This window comes from Callorhinus ursinus, unplaced genomic scaffold (genome assembly GCF_003265705.2).
Source record: "Callorhinus ursinus isolate GAN/ISIS: 27379988/994484 unplaced genomic scaffold, GSC_fseal_2.0 scaffold486, whole genome shotgun sequence".
NCBI lineage: Eukaryota > Metazoa > Chordata > Mammalia > Carnivora > Otariidae > Callorhinus > Callorhinus ursinus.
This window is the reverse complement of record NW_027397541.1, coordinates 803-15587: the sequence shown is the minus strand read 5'-3', so window position 1 is coordinate 15587 and position 14785 is coordinate 803. Positions and strand designations below refer to the sequence as shown.

At 39.4% G+C, this 14785-nt stretch overlaps 1 pseudogene; it reads right to left on the bottom strand.

Annotated features, from left to right (window-relative positions):
- On the bottom strand, positions 1–6205 carry LOC141372044 (patched domain-containing protein 3-like; annotated as a pseudogene).
- Between the last annotated feature and the right edge of the window lie 8580 nt (positions 6206–14785).

Sequence of the window (14785 nt, the reverse complement as noted above, 5' to 3'; positions counted from 1 at the left end):
TTCCTAATTTAGTAAAGATATTTTAATGTAAGCCTAATTGATTTTTCCAGGATATTTTCAATAATAATTTAAATGGGATTTCCAAGCCAAGGAAACATGCCTTTGTTTTTAGTTTATTGACTATTTCTAATAGTGCCCTGTTATCAGATTGGAGTGTGACAATCAGGAATTTTATAATTGGTCTTTGATTTGTTAGTGGATATTCAAACAGACCTTCAGAAAAAAGGTTAAGAATACTGGAATAAAAATTAGGCCATGAGCAGCCCCAAATACCATAACAAGAAACATCATCTTAAAAAATGTCCTGAGGATGTATGCTTTAGCTGCAGATAAAACACACACCCCTATTACTGTTGAAAGTGCACTTTGTAACAGTGGGTAGTCTAGCCCATACACTGCCTCAATTGCTTTTCGGTTTACTGACAGCTTAGAGCTGGAAACAAATGCCTAAGAAATGTGTGCAGAAAAATCGAAAGAAAACCCTATGCAAATGACAAGATTAACCATGGATATGGAATCGAGACTGACATTCCAGAATGCCAGGAGACCCGTTACTCCCACAATCGCAGATGCAGTAGCATAAGTTACCCACAAGGAACACAGTGGATGAGGAATTAACAATAAGGAAACAACGAACATAGCGGTTGATGCAACAATGACATTTCAAACAGTGTTTTCCAATACGGGGGTATACTGATCAAAATATACAAATGCCTGGTTATACACCATTAGGGGGATTTCGCACTTTTCAGCTCTGCTTCGTAACTGGGATAACACCTTCTTCTCATCGGCTGAAGAAGAAACACCCATGGTCTGAACGAAGCCCTGGGAAGAAATGATTTCATGTGACGATGAAATATTAGTATCAGACACAAAAAGTGGAAAACGTGTTAAAAAATTGGGCAAGCCGTTCATAAAAGTGTCCTTATCATTTACATCTTGCTTGCTCTTTTCCATATACTGCACATACTCTCGTAACCAAACCTCTGTGGGATTTTTATCTACATAGTCACTGTTTTCCAAATCTGCCAGACGTAGTTCCAGTTTTTTGCCTAGCATCTTTATCCCAGTAGTCAAGAGTTTCAGTAACAACAACCATAACCCTGGGACCATAATCCAAAAAATATCCTCTTCTACATTAAAACATGGTGTGATATAGGAATCGTCACTTGCCAAATTTCGAAGGTCTAAACCTTCCTGCACTTGGAAACACCCACAGATACTACTTATGATGTACAAAATGTATATAAGCACTACAAAAACTCTGGACTCAGTGCTTGTGAGAAAAGGCCAAAACAGTCTCGAAAGAACAAATTCATCGGATGGATATCAGTTTCTTGTTCATCCGGGAGAGAATCACATGGGAGACAGCAGGACCTTTTCAGTGAGGAACATTTTTGGTCAGGAGTTTCTGGCTTTTTCAACCAGCATAGACAGACTCCTTCTCTGTTACCATCCAGAGCCATAAATGCTCCGAAACAGGTGATGTTATCGAAATAAGAAAAGAGCAGGGTTGTTCCCGTATAGATGCAAAAGTATTGTAGGGACCTGAAAGAGGTCATAATCCCTGTATAGAGGGCTAGGACGTTGGTGATGGTGGTGATTGTAATCGACACCGCCACTTTGGAATAGACACTGGACAGCCGCTGTTTTGTGTTATCCACGAGGCTAGTCTTCTGCCAGGCAGAAATCATTATGAACATATCGTCAACCACAACACCTGTTAAAAAAGGGAAACAATCTTCATGCATATTAATACCCATTAAAAACTAAACACATAAACTCAAACCATCTTCTTTGTCCATCTCTCAGAAGGGGTCTTATTTATCTTGCCCAATCTGTGCTTTGATACTATTTTCCCAGTTGCTTTCTCTGGTTGCCTCTGAATCCACCACAGAATTCACCCCTTCCTCTGTAACAACTCTGTGCTTTGTACGTACTCCCGTTATTTGTACCTAGCACAGGATGCTCTACTCCTAGTCCTCATGTAGGGTGTTTTAATGACGAGTCAGGAAACTGTTGTGGGTGTTAGTCGAAGCAGGATTAGCAGTGTATCTTTGATTCCACTGGATTACTTGAGAGACCATTTTCCCTCATAAAACATTTTTTAAAATTTTTTATTGTTATGTTAATCACCATACATTACATCATTAGTTCTTGATGTAGTGTTCCATGATTCATTGCTTGTGCATAACACCCAGTGCCCCACACAGAATTTGCCCTCTTTAATACCCATCACCAGACTAACCCATCCCCCCATCCCCCTCCCCTCTAAAACCCTCAGTTTGTTTTTCAGAGTCCATCGTCTCTCATGGTTCGTCTCCCCCTCTGATTTACTCCCCTTCATTCTTCCCCTCCTGCTATCTTCTTCTTTTTCTTTTTTCTTAACATATGTTGCATTATTTGTTTCAGAAGTACAGATCTGTGATTCAACAGTCTTGCACAATTCACAGCGCTCACCATAGCACATACCCTCCCCAATGTCTATCACCCAGCCACCCCCTCCCTCCCCCCCCCCGCCACTCCAGCAACCCCCAGTTTGTTTTCTGAGATTAAGAAATTCTCATATCAGTGAGGTCATAGGATACATGTCTTTCTCTGATTGACTTATTTCACTCAGCATAACACCCTCCAGTTCCATCCACATCATTGCAAATGGCAAGATCTCATTCCTTTTGATGGCTGCACAATATTCCATTGTGTATATATACCACATCTTCTTTATCCATTCATCTGTCGATGGACATCTTGGCTCTTTCCACAGTTTGGCTATTGTGGACGTTGCTGCTATAAACATCGGGGTGCACGTACCCCTTCGGATCCCTACATTTGTATCTTTGGGGTAAATAACCAGTAGTGCAATTGCTGGATCTTATGGTAGCTCTACTTTCAACTGTTTGAGGAACCTCCATACTGTTTTCCAGAGTGGTTGCACCAGCTTGCATTCCCACCAACAGTGTAGGAGGGTTCCCCTTTCTCCGCATCCCCGCCAACATCTGTCGTTTCCTGACTTGTTCATTTTAGCCATTCTGACTGGTGTGAGGTGGTATCTCATGAGGTTTTGATTTGGATTTCCCTGATGCCGAGCGATGTGGAGCACTTTTTCATGTGTCTGTTGGCCATTTGGATGTCTTCTTTGGAAAAATGTCAGTTCATGTCTTCTGCCCATTTCTTGATTGGATTATTTGTTCTTTGGGTGTTGAGTTTGATAAGTTCTTTATAGATTTTGGATACTAGCCCTTTATCGGATATGTCATTTGCAAATATTTTCTCCCATTCTGTCTGTTGTCTTTTGGTTTTGTGGACTGTTTCTTTTGTTGTGCAAAAGCTTTTTATCTTGATGAAATCCCAAGAGTTCATTTTTGCCCTTGCTTCCCTTGCCTTTGGCGATGTTTCTAGGAAACTCATAAACCATTTTATACAGATGCCCAAACACATCAAGCCAACATTCTGTTGCTTAAAATATAAGCTGGACTTATCTGTTCTACAGTTAGCATCTAACTATCAATGTGGTATGATTTGAGAGGGACCACATAGTTCTCTCTCTCTCTCTCTCTCTGTCACACACACACACACACACACACACACACACACACACACACACACACACCATTTTCCTCCTAGTTTGTTTTTGGTACCCAGAATGTCAGCATTTAAACTTACTTTCCCCAGTTAAGGCATTGTTAGTAAAATGCAAGTACTCTTAAGATCAGACACACGCACCAAAGTCAATCTTAAGAATCCCTTACATATTAATGCCTACTAAGGTAATTCTTTTCCACAGGGATGTTTCACGACTGGTTTGGAATAGAGACGACAGAAGAACATTTGAGGACTTTGAAATCACCACTGAAAACTTGGAAAGGGGGACTAGCAAGAAGAAAGGGGATTAGTAAGGACAGCATGAGCATGTTGCTGATAAAGTTCACCTCCCTCAAGCTTTCTACTAGAGTTGACACCTACTTCCACTCATGTATACTGATACAAACTCAATAAAATAAACAAGTAAATACAAAAAATGGAATAAAATGCTGATCTTCATTTCAATTTGGGGGGATCTTCTCCATGGGAGGGCACTAGGAATTGCAACTTTGTCTCTGATCAGATGTTCTATGGGTATGATCAAGAAGGCAGAAGGCTCTAAAAGAACGTAAGTCTACACAGTCTGTCACAAACTGCATCCCGCCATCCCATGGCTAGCGGCCTTGAGGATTTCAGTTGTACTCAGCTGGACAAAAGGGAGAATCAGAAGTACTAAGGACCAAGAATGAACTCATCGATATTTATCAGGCATTTAAAAACTAGTTTTATTATTTATAGAACCTTATTCAGAAATTGTCCTCACACATTTCTTGCTTGAGTTGCTTAAATCACACACACACACACACACACAGAACCGTTCATACTCCCGTGAATACACATACTATCCAATCCTGGTTTACATTAAATCAATTATATACACCTTAACCATAGTTGTTATTGGCTGTGGGGGGTACTGAGTGACTAAGTATAGCTGTGGACGAGACATCCAGTATACAGCTCATTACTGTCTCCCCTGGGAAACCAAATACTACTACTTCCAAGCTCCTTGCTTCCTCAAACATAAACACCTTTGTTTTCTCATGCTTATTATAAATTCTGAAAGTACAGGAAAATACAGAGAGAAAATTTGAGCAACTGTAATTCCACCCTTCATTTTTACATATGTCCATCCAGAATTTGTCCTGTACAAATACGCCCGTACAACTGTATCTCTCTATTTCGAACACCTTGTTTCATAACCGGCATTTTTCTGGCAGAGGTTTTAGGTCTTATATGTACCTTACAGATCTTATAAATCTACCTCTTTCTAAGGACTGAATAGGATTCAAAATCTTAATATGTTACGTTTGAGTTGCCCAATCCCATGTTGATAGGGGATTAGATGGCTTTCAAACCTTCCTGTTCTACATAATGCCAAAATGAACATAATTTTTCTACTTTTTAAGCACTTGTTACTAGGACAAATGCCTAGAAGTGGCATCAGTAAGCCAAAGGCATTCCCTGTTTAATTTTTAAGTCTTTTGATTTGTTGCAAAACTGGACTAACAGAAGGGTGTACCAGTTTATCATTGTCCCGTAGCAGAATGAGTGTTCATTTCCATACAACCTTCCTTCAATCTTGCTGACATTTATTAATCTGGTAAGAAAACAAGGTGTCTCACTTTTGGTTTAATTTTCATCCCTCAGTTAATTGAGGGAGGAAATTATTTTTTTCTTATATCTCCGGGGATTCATATTTCGGACTTTTGGGGTGTGAACCACCTGTTCATGTCCCTTGTCTGTGTTTTCCCATCTGGGGTACTAGGCTTCTCTACCTCTAAGGACACATAATATTCAATTTGACTTTCTTTTTACCTGTCACCTCATTTTGGATCTATAGAGCCACTTAAATATAATTATTTTGCTTAATCTAACCTAAACTCCTTCCCTTATCTACTCTGCACCCCCACATTTACAATGTGTAGTCTCAACGTTTTGTTTTACTCACCCAGAATAAGAAACGGTGAATTTGCAACTAGGATCACAAATGGCACCCCAATGTCCAACATCAGGCCAAAACCGCTCACCACTGCCAAGGCCGCAGAAATCACTCCAAAGGCTGCAGCTCACATTTTGTTGCGTACACAGTCACTCCTGTAAATTTGGAGAGAAAAATCATGGGATCTGTGGTGGTAGCTTCTATACTGAAATTCCATCGGTTTATAGCATTCTCGACCTGGACACCTGGTCAGAAAGCTCTTGGGCAATCATTCCCATACCTGTCTACTGGAGACCTTTAACTCCCAGGCACCATCCCAGACCAAGTGGGAAAAAGGAGAGAGGGAACAGAGAAGTTATCTGTGCTTTTGCCAAACTTCCTGGGTGATTCTTCTGCAGCTGAGCAAGCACTACTCCCCACTGACTGGTAGCTGAGAACCACAAAGATACACTAAAGCACTCCCGATGGTTAATTCCACTCTGCTCTTCAAAGGGTGTCAATGGAATACAACAGCAAAGGGAGGGCAAGCTGTAGCAGAGAAAGTACCCATACCCAGTGCTCTTTTCACCCAACCCTTGACCCCAGCTAGCCATAGATGCAATCCTAAATAGCTCCTGCATTTCAGAGCCAGGTTCAATATGCATTGTGCTTAGCAAAATGTAGAAAGACTCCTCTTAAAACATTTTCAGGATTCTTGTCTACTGCTGAAGTGCGCTCAAGAAAAGTTGCTACTAATTGCAAAAGAGTTGGAAATGTAGTCCATTTTGAGTAACAAAGACGTGCTTGTTTCCCAGAAATGAGAATATATAGACAGCATTTTAAAGTATGGATTCAGTACTTGACCTACCCAACAACCACAACATGACATTTTTTAAAAAGATTATTTATTTATTTATTTATTTATTTATTTATTTATTTATTTATTTGTCAGAGAGACAGTGAGAGAGCCAGGGAGCACAAGCAGGGGGCATGGCAGGCAGAGGAAGAGGGAGAAGCAGGGAGCCTGACGCTGGACTCAATCCCAGAACCCTGGGATCATGATCTGAGCCAAAGGCGACGCTTAACCGCCTGAGCCACCCAGGGGCCCTCCACATTACATTTAAAAATATTGACAACAATCTCTGGTTTTATACCTCACTTGTTTGTTAACCGCTTCAAAACAAATGACTGATACTCGTCTCTAGATATTTTTAGGAAGAGAGAGAAACGAAGTTTGTATTGAAAACTAGGAGTCCACTATGGAAATGGAAGCACTGATTCTAACACAGCAAGAACACGACTAAAGACCTTTTACTGTTGTAACAATAAAGTAGCTAAACTTTCTTATTATGAAAAAAAAGGTCTACGCCATGGCTGTATTTCACTTTTTTTCAGCCCACCGGCGCTAGGAGTTAAATTCAGGGCCCCAAATCAACCACATACGCAAAACTCCAGAGCAAAAGTAAATTGCTTTGTTAGAATAAAATTTGACTATAATGAATACTTTCTTCAAACACTACTGGCTTATAGCAGTTTAAAAGAAGAAAGTAACAAAGATGAACTCTGAAATCAGAAAGATTAAGGAGGATAAAAGTTACATATGACATTTATTTCCATTCCTTCTTTCAAGTTTCCGGATTTTTGGGTGTGAATTTTTCAGATGGGGGAGTATGACTTTACTTTGACTAGTTGCTGAGTTGACTTTCTCTCAATGACTTTTATTTTAATGTTCAATAGGCAATGGAAGAAAAGATTTGAAAGTGGAACACTGTAGGAGTTTGGTGAATATACTCGCAGATATTCCAGTCCCCCAGAAGGATTTTGCTTTAAGCAGTTTATCAGAATGACCTAGGAGAGTCTTAGAACTTTAGATTTCCTGGAACCTAGCTATGCAGATCCTGATTCAGTAGGTTTGTAGTGAAGCTGCTGAGTCTCTGTGTCTAAAACTTTCCTCATATGATTCCAGTGCTCAGGCCGATTTGGGCATCACTGGCAGCAAAATGGCCAATCTTCTGAATTTTTTATTCACTTAGCCGAGAAGGGCTAGATTAGAAATTACTGCCCTTAGAAAACAATCTGTATGTTTGGTGAGGGTTACCTTCCTTGAAAGGTAATGATGTCTCCCATGAGTAAACAATAATTTAGAGTGTGTTTGAGAAGGGAAAGATTTTCCCCAGATTGTTTCAGAAACTGATCTAATATTTGGGGTAAGTTTTGTCATTTCCAGAATGTTAGACAATTCTGAAATAGTCTAGAAGCTCAATATACCACTACTTGCTGTAGAATAAGGTTTAAATTAGAGCATAAACTTGAAAAAGTCTTACTATTGTTCACATGACTTCACTACAAGACAATAAACATAGACCCCTAAAATGTGTTCAAGTAAGGGTTCGGGGGCGCCCGGGGGGCTCAGTCGTTCAGCGTCTGCCTTCGGCTCATGTCATGATCCCAGGGCCCTGGGATCGAGCCCCACATCGGGCTCCCTGCTCCGCGGGAGGCCTGCTTCTCCCTCTCCCACTCCCCCTGCTTGGGTTCCCTCTCTCGCTGTGTCTCTCTCTGTCAAATAAATAAAGAAAGAAAAATCTTTCATAAAAAAAAAAATACGGGTTCTGCGGGAGGCAAATGCATGCATGCAAGGAATAACCTTCATACGTAAGTATCTGACACAAGCAGGATAGGCAATGGCTTAGGGACTGTCTAGGAGGCCCCGCCCAGAACAGAGAGAAGAGATTCTCAGTGATAACAGAGGGGTAGGAGTGGGAGATGTCCAAGGAACTTACAAACACATTCTTGGGGGAATTTGGTTTATTTTCGAGCCCAGAGAAGGCTTGAAATTGAATTGAATCATCGAACTGAAACATCATGGCAGCATCTGTACCTTAAGAATTTTCCTGCTCCCTTTCCTCTTCTCCCTGGGCATGCTCCAACCCAGGAGGCACCTTAGCAAGATGGAAAGTAGGGAGAGACGTGATAGAAGAGGGCTGGTGAGTCCCCCTTTTCCCCATTAAAGACTATCCCACGCAGCCTGCTCTGGCTAAGAGTGCTGGGGGGAAACTTAGCTTCAAACCCAGTTACCCCTCTTGATTATTACATGGACACTGGCATTTTAATTCTGAATGGGGCGTTTTGTCTTACCTAAGAATGACCACAAAAGTCACAGGACCTGCCTGAGTTTTCGGGCGACAGAGGAATAACTTGCTCGACCTACAAAACTTAAAGGGAACAAAAGGGAGACCAAAATAAAGTTGCTGTATGTTTATACCTCATGAGTCCCATGTGTTCAGTATGTTGGTTACATCCACATAAAGTCTTCAAAGAGACATAAATATAAATCATTTTCTAATTGCCTTTGGTATAAGATTTTCTGTATTACTGTCCATAATCATCTGTTGTTTTTTTTTTAAGGTTTTATTTATTTATTTGACAGAGAGAGACACAGCGAGAGAGGGAACACAAGCAGGGGGAGTGGTAGACGGAGAAGCAGGCCTCCCGCGGAGCAGGGAGCCCGATGCGGGGCTCGATCCCGGGACCGAGGGATCACGACCCGAGCCACAGGCAGAAGCCCGACTGAGCCACCCGGGCGCCCCTGTCCATAATCATTTGTGAAGAGAAGCAAGAATTGATATAAACTTGTAGCTTCAGAACCAACTATGTAGTTGAAAACTTTCTCTAGTAGAAAACTTGTACCAAACCAGTTGTTGGTACCTTGTAGATTCCACACTAGTTTAACATTTTTTTTTTTACTCTACCGACTTTAACAAGACTGAATTTTGTCTTTTCCCCTCCCCATTCTTCCTCCCTCTCTCCCTCCCTCCTTCCCTTCCTCTTTAGTATTTTGGTTTGTTTGCTTTCTAGGGGATGTGGTCTTTCTTTCCAGAATAACAAAGTTGTGAGATAGTTTATTGACTCCAGAGAAGTACCCACTGTGGTTAACTCCCTTTACCTCCTGGGGCCTCATTTTTCTCTACCTTAAAATCTAGAGAGTTAAATGATATCGTTTGTTCGCAAACCAACCTACGCATGGGAATCAACTAGAGAAGCTTTTGAAATATAGATTTCCTAACTGAACCCACAGAGACTTCGTTCAATAGGGCAGGGCCTCAGAATATGTGGGTTTAGAGATCTCTCTGTGACTGCTGAGAATCACTGGAATGATATAATCTGTGGGGTTCTTTCCACACCTAAATTCTTTTGTTTTGCTGATATTTTTCATATTTTGGCTGTCTGATCACAAGAGCCCAAGTCAACCCTAATGCCTAGATAACAATTTTTAAGTGCTTAACAAGGTAAACCCACATCAGAACAATGAAGATACCTAAGTCAGTTAAATTAGGGATTAATGTTTTTATATACTTAGAAGCGCTAGTTCAAGCGTATAACAGAAATAAGGACTTGTTTAGTTCTATCAGCATATCTGCCTCCAAATGGAATAATTAGTCATAATTGGCACAATATGTAAGATAAAACACATACGCCAAATCAAACAAAACTGGCCACAATTTCTTTTTTTTTTTTTTTGAGGATTTTATTTATTTATTTGACAGAGAGAGAGCGCACAAGCAGGGGGAGTGGCGGGCAGAGGGAGAGGGAGAAGCAGGCTCCCTGCTGAGCAAGGAGCCAGATGTGGGGCTCGATCCCAAGACCCTGAGATCGTGACCTGAGCTGAAGGTAGCCGCTTAACCAACTGAGCCACCCAGGCATCCCTGGCCACAATTTCTTTATGTCTTTTTACTATTCTCTCTGATTGCACCCTATGGCTAACTGGGGAAAAAGTTTAAAAAATAAGAGTTTAGTGCTGGACGTCAGCAAAACCTGGAGTAGGAATTTCCCAAGTCTCATCACCCCTCCCAAGCCCCAGAAATATAGAAAAAGAAGCATATATTTTCAGAATTCTGTGAACTCTGAAAAATAGTCAAAAGCTTACAACAACCAAGCAAATGTTGACTAGAAGAAAAGGTGGGGGAGCACTTCAAACTAGTAGGAAGGTTTTATAGTGAATTTACATGCCCTGTCCCTCTCCCTCTCCAGTATGGTAGAAGTCATAAAGTGGCAGATGTGTTAAAGTGGCCACAGGCTCAAGGTGGCCACAGCGTTAAGGCAGTGGCAGTCTTAAAGCCGTAACAGCTCATGTCACCAGTATGGAACCAATTCCCTGTTTCTGGAGGAAGCAGAGCAGATCGTATTCCTAAAACATTTTATGTCTGTTCTTACATGTTTGGGGGCTACCTGAAAGACTGATGCGAAGCAATCCTCTGTTTTGTCTAACTCAACTCAGGTTGAGAAAATTGGAAATGCCACAAGTTGAGTTAACAAACCTCAAGTGCATAGAGCCAAAGATTACAGCTCAAAAATACAAAAGACCGCTTGTGGCTAAAGATGAGTAGCATTTCTCTGGGAATTTAGGACAGTAAAAAGCACTCAGGTATACTGGGGAATTTCAAAAGTTACTCAGGGCAAGATGTATGCTCAGAAAAAACCTGAGAAGACCCTAAGCTTTCACCTAGGGCTGATCCCTAGGCACAGTGTAAGCCTTGCTAAGTGCTGAAGGAGGGTCCAGGCATAGAACCACTTTGCAAAAAGTGGGAGAGTTCCTGGCATCCAAGGAAATCTATGTCAAGACACTAGCTAAGGCACCTGGGTGGCTCAGATGGTTAAGCATCTGCCTTCGGCTCAGGTCATGATCCCGGGGTCCTGGGATCGAGTCCCGCATCGGGCTCCCTGCTCCTTGGAAGCCTGCTTCTCCCTCTGCTTCTCTCTCTCTCTCTCTCTCCGTCTCTCATGAATAAATAAATTAAAAAAAAAAAGACACTAGCTAAACACAAGCTAAGGTACAGAAACTTCAGTGACTACAAAAACAAGAATTACAGTCTTTACAATAATAGTTTGAGAAAATCACTAAGAAAATGGACTACTGCAGACTTAAATAAACACATTAAAAAACAACAGAAAACTCTAGGGAAGGGGGAATCTGATTTCCAGTTACTACGTTATGACAGCCAAATGCCCAGTTTTCAAAAACAACAACAGCAAAAATCAGAAGGTATACAAAGAAAGAGGAAAGTGGCTCAAAATATGTTTGAAACAAAATAAATCAACAGAAATAATCCTTAAGTAAAGACAGAGATAGGACTTAACTAAACAAACACTATAAACACTGTTCTAAATATGCTGACAGAGCTAAAGGAGAGCACTGATAAGGAAATTTAAAAAAAAGTTTGAATTTATAATAAATTAAAATAATGTTACATTTAAGATTTATTTATTTGAGAGAGAGCAAGAGAGTGAGTGGGGGGAAGGGCAGAGGGAGAGAATCTTCAAGCAGACTCCACATTGAGCACAGAGCCCGCTGTGGGGCTCAATTTCACCACCCATGAGATCATGACCTGAGCTGAAAACAAGAGTCAGACACTTAACCAACTGAGCCACCCAGGTGCCACCCTATTTGTGTGTTTTTGAAGTTAAGCTGGTATCAATTTAATGTAGATTGTTTAAAATTTAGAATTGTATGAATCTCCATGGTAAGAAAATCTCACAAAATCATTGCCAAAGGAAATGACAAGAGAATCAAACAGCTCACTAGAAAAATGGAAACTAAATATTCAAGAGGCATAATGGATAAAATGAGGGACAAAAAGCTATAAGATACACAGAATGCAAAGAGCCAAATAGCAGAAGTCTTTTCTTGTCAGCAGTTACTTTAAATATAAATGTATTAAACTCTCCAGTCAAAACGTAGAGATTGACAAAATGGATAAAATAACATGATTCAACTATCTGCTGTCTACAAGAGACTCACTTTAGATCCAAAGACATAAACAAATGGAAAGTTAAAGGATGGAGAAAGATGTTTCATATGAATAGTAAACCAAAGGACAGCAGGGGTGGATATACTAATATGAGACAAAAGAGATTTTATTTTAAAAATGGTTAAAAGAGACAAAGAAGGACATTATATATTGATAAAAAGTCCAATTCATCAAGAAGATAGAAAAACTACAAACATACATGCGCCACCAATAGAGACCCAGAATACATGAAGCAAATATTGACAGACTTGTAGAGAGAAATAGGTAGCTCTACAGTAATAGTTGGAGAATTCGGTATACCATTTTCTTTTTTTTTTTTAAAGATTTTATTTATTTATTGAGAGAGAGAATGAGAGAGAACATGAGAAGGGGAGGGTCAGAGAGAGAAGCAGACTCCCCGCCGAGCAGGGAGCCTGATGCGGGACTCGATCCCAGAACTCCAGGATCACGACCTGAGCCAAAGGCAGCCACCCAACCAACTGAGCCACCCGGGCACCCCAGTATACCATTTTCAATAATAAATAAAACACCTAGGCAGATAATCTATAAGGAAACATAAGAAATGGACAACACTATAAATCAGTTAGACCTTACGGAGATATATAGAACACTCAACCCAATGATAGCAGAATTCTCAAGTGCACGTGAAACATCCTCTGGAATAGATCATATGTTAGGTTACAAAATATGTCTGAAAATATAAAAATATTGAAATTACACAAAGCATCTTTTCAACCGGCAATGGAATGAAGCTCCAAATCAATAATAGAGGGAAAACTGGATAATTCAAGATATATGGAAATTAAACAACTAATGGGCCAAAGAATAAATCACACAGGAAATTAGAAAATACTTAGCAACAAATGAAAAGAAATACACAGTATACCATATCATAATTTACTGGATGTAGCAACACCAGTGCTCACAGATAAATTTATACTACATTAAAAAAAGAAAAAAGATCTTAAATCACCTTATGGTGATTTCTAGACATTCTGTAGAAATAGAAACAAAACAAAACCCAAAGCTAACAGAAGGAAGGAAATGAAAAGATTAGAATAGAGAAAAATAAAACTGGAATAGAAAAACAAAGGAGAATGAACAAAAGTAAAAGTTGGTTATTTAAAAAAATCAACAAATTGACAAACTTTTATCTAGAGTGACGAAAAAAAAAAGAAGATCCAAATAACTAAATCAGATATGAAAGTGAAGGCATTACTACTGTTTTTAGAAAAATAGAAAGGATTATAAAAAATACTATAAACGACTTACACCAACAAATTAGATAACCTAGATGAAATGCACAAATTTCTAGAAACTCACAAAAGACCTAAACTGACTCAAGATGAAATAGAAAATCTCAACAGACATGTAACAAGTAAAAAGATTGAATCGGGAATCAAAAACCTCCCGACAAAGAAAAGTCCAAGACCAAATCATTTCACTGGTGAATTTTACTAAACACGTAAAGAAGAATTAACACAAATCCTTCTCAAATCCTTCCAAAAAATTGAAAAGGAAGGAACACTTCCTAACTCATTCTATGAGGCCACATTACACTAATACCAATGCAAGACAAAGACTACAAGAAGACTACAGATCAACATCTCTTATGAATATGGATGCAGATATCCTTAATAAAATTCTAGCAAACCCAATTCAATAGAACATTAAGAGGATTATACATCATGACCAAGTGGGATTTATCGCAGCGATGCAAGAGTGGTTCAACATGGGAAAATCAATCAATGTAATACACCACACTAATAGAGCAAAGGATAAAAAGCACATGATCATCTCAATAGATGCAGAAAAGGCATTTGACAAGATCTAATACCCATTTATGATAAAAAAAAAAAAACCTCAAGAAACAAGGAATAGAAATGAACCTCCTCAAAATGATAGGGGCATTTATGAAAACTGCAGAGCTAACCTTATAGTCAATAGTGAAAGATTGAAAGAGTTCCCTCTAAAGTCGGGAACAAGATAAAGGTGCCCATTTTCACCAATGGCATTCAACACTGAAGTAGAAGTGCTAGCCAGAGCAATGAGATAAGAAATAGAAATAAAAGGAATTCAAACTGGAAATGAAGAAGGTAACTATTCCTTTTTACATGATTCCATGATTCTATATCTGAAAATTCCAAAGAATCCACAATCAAACTAACAGAGTTAATAAACAAATTGAGCAAAGCTGCAAGATACAAGATCAACACACAAAAATCAGTTGTTTCTATTTGTGTGCAATCAACAATCCATAAATGAAATGAAGAAAGTAATTCCATTTAAATAGTGTCTAAAATAATAAAATATTTAGAAATAAATTTAAACAATGAAGTGAAAGACTAAAAATTACAAAAATTTGGTAAAGAAACTAAAGAAGACCTAAAGTAATGGAAAGAAATCCTTAGTTCATGGGGAGGAGGACAGTATTGTTAAAATGTCAATCACACCTAAAACAACCTATAGATTCAACACA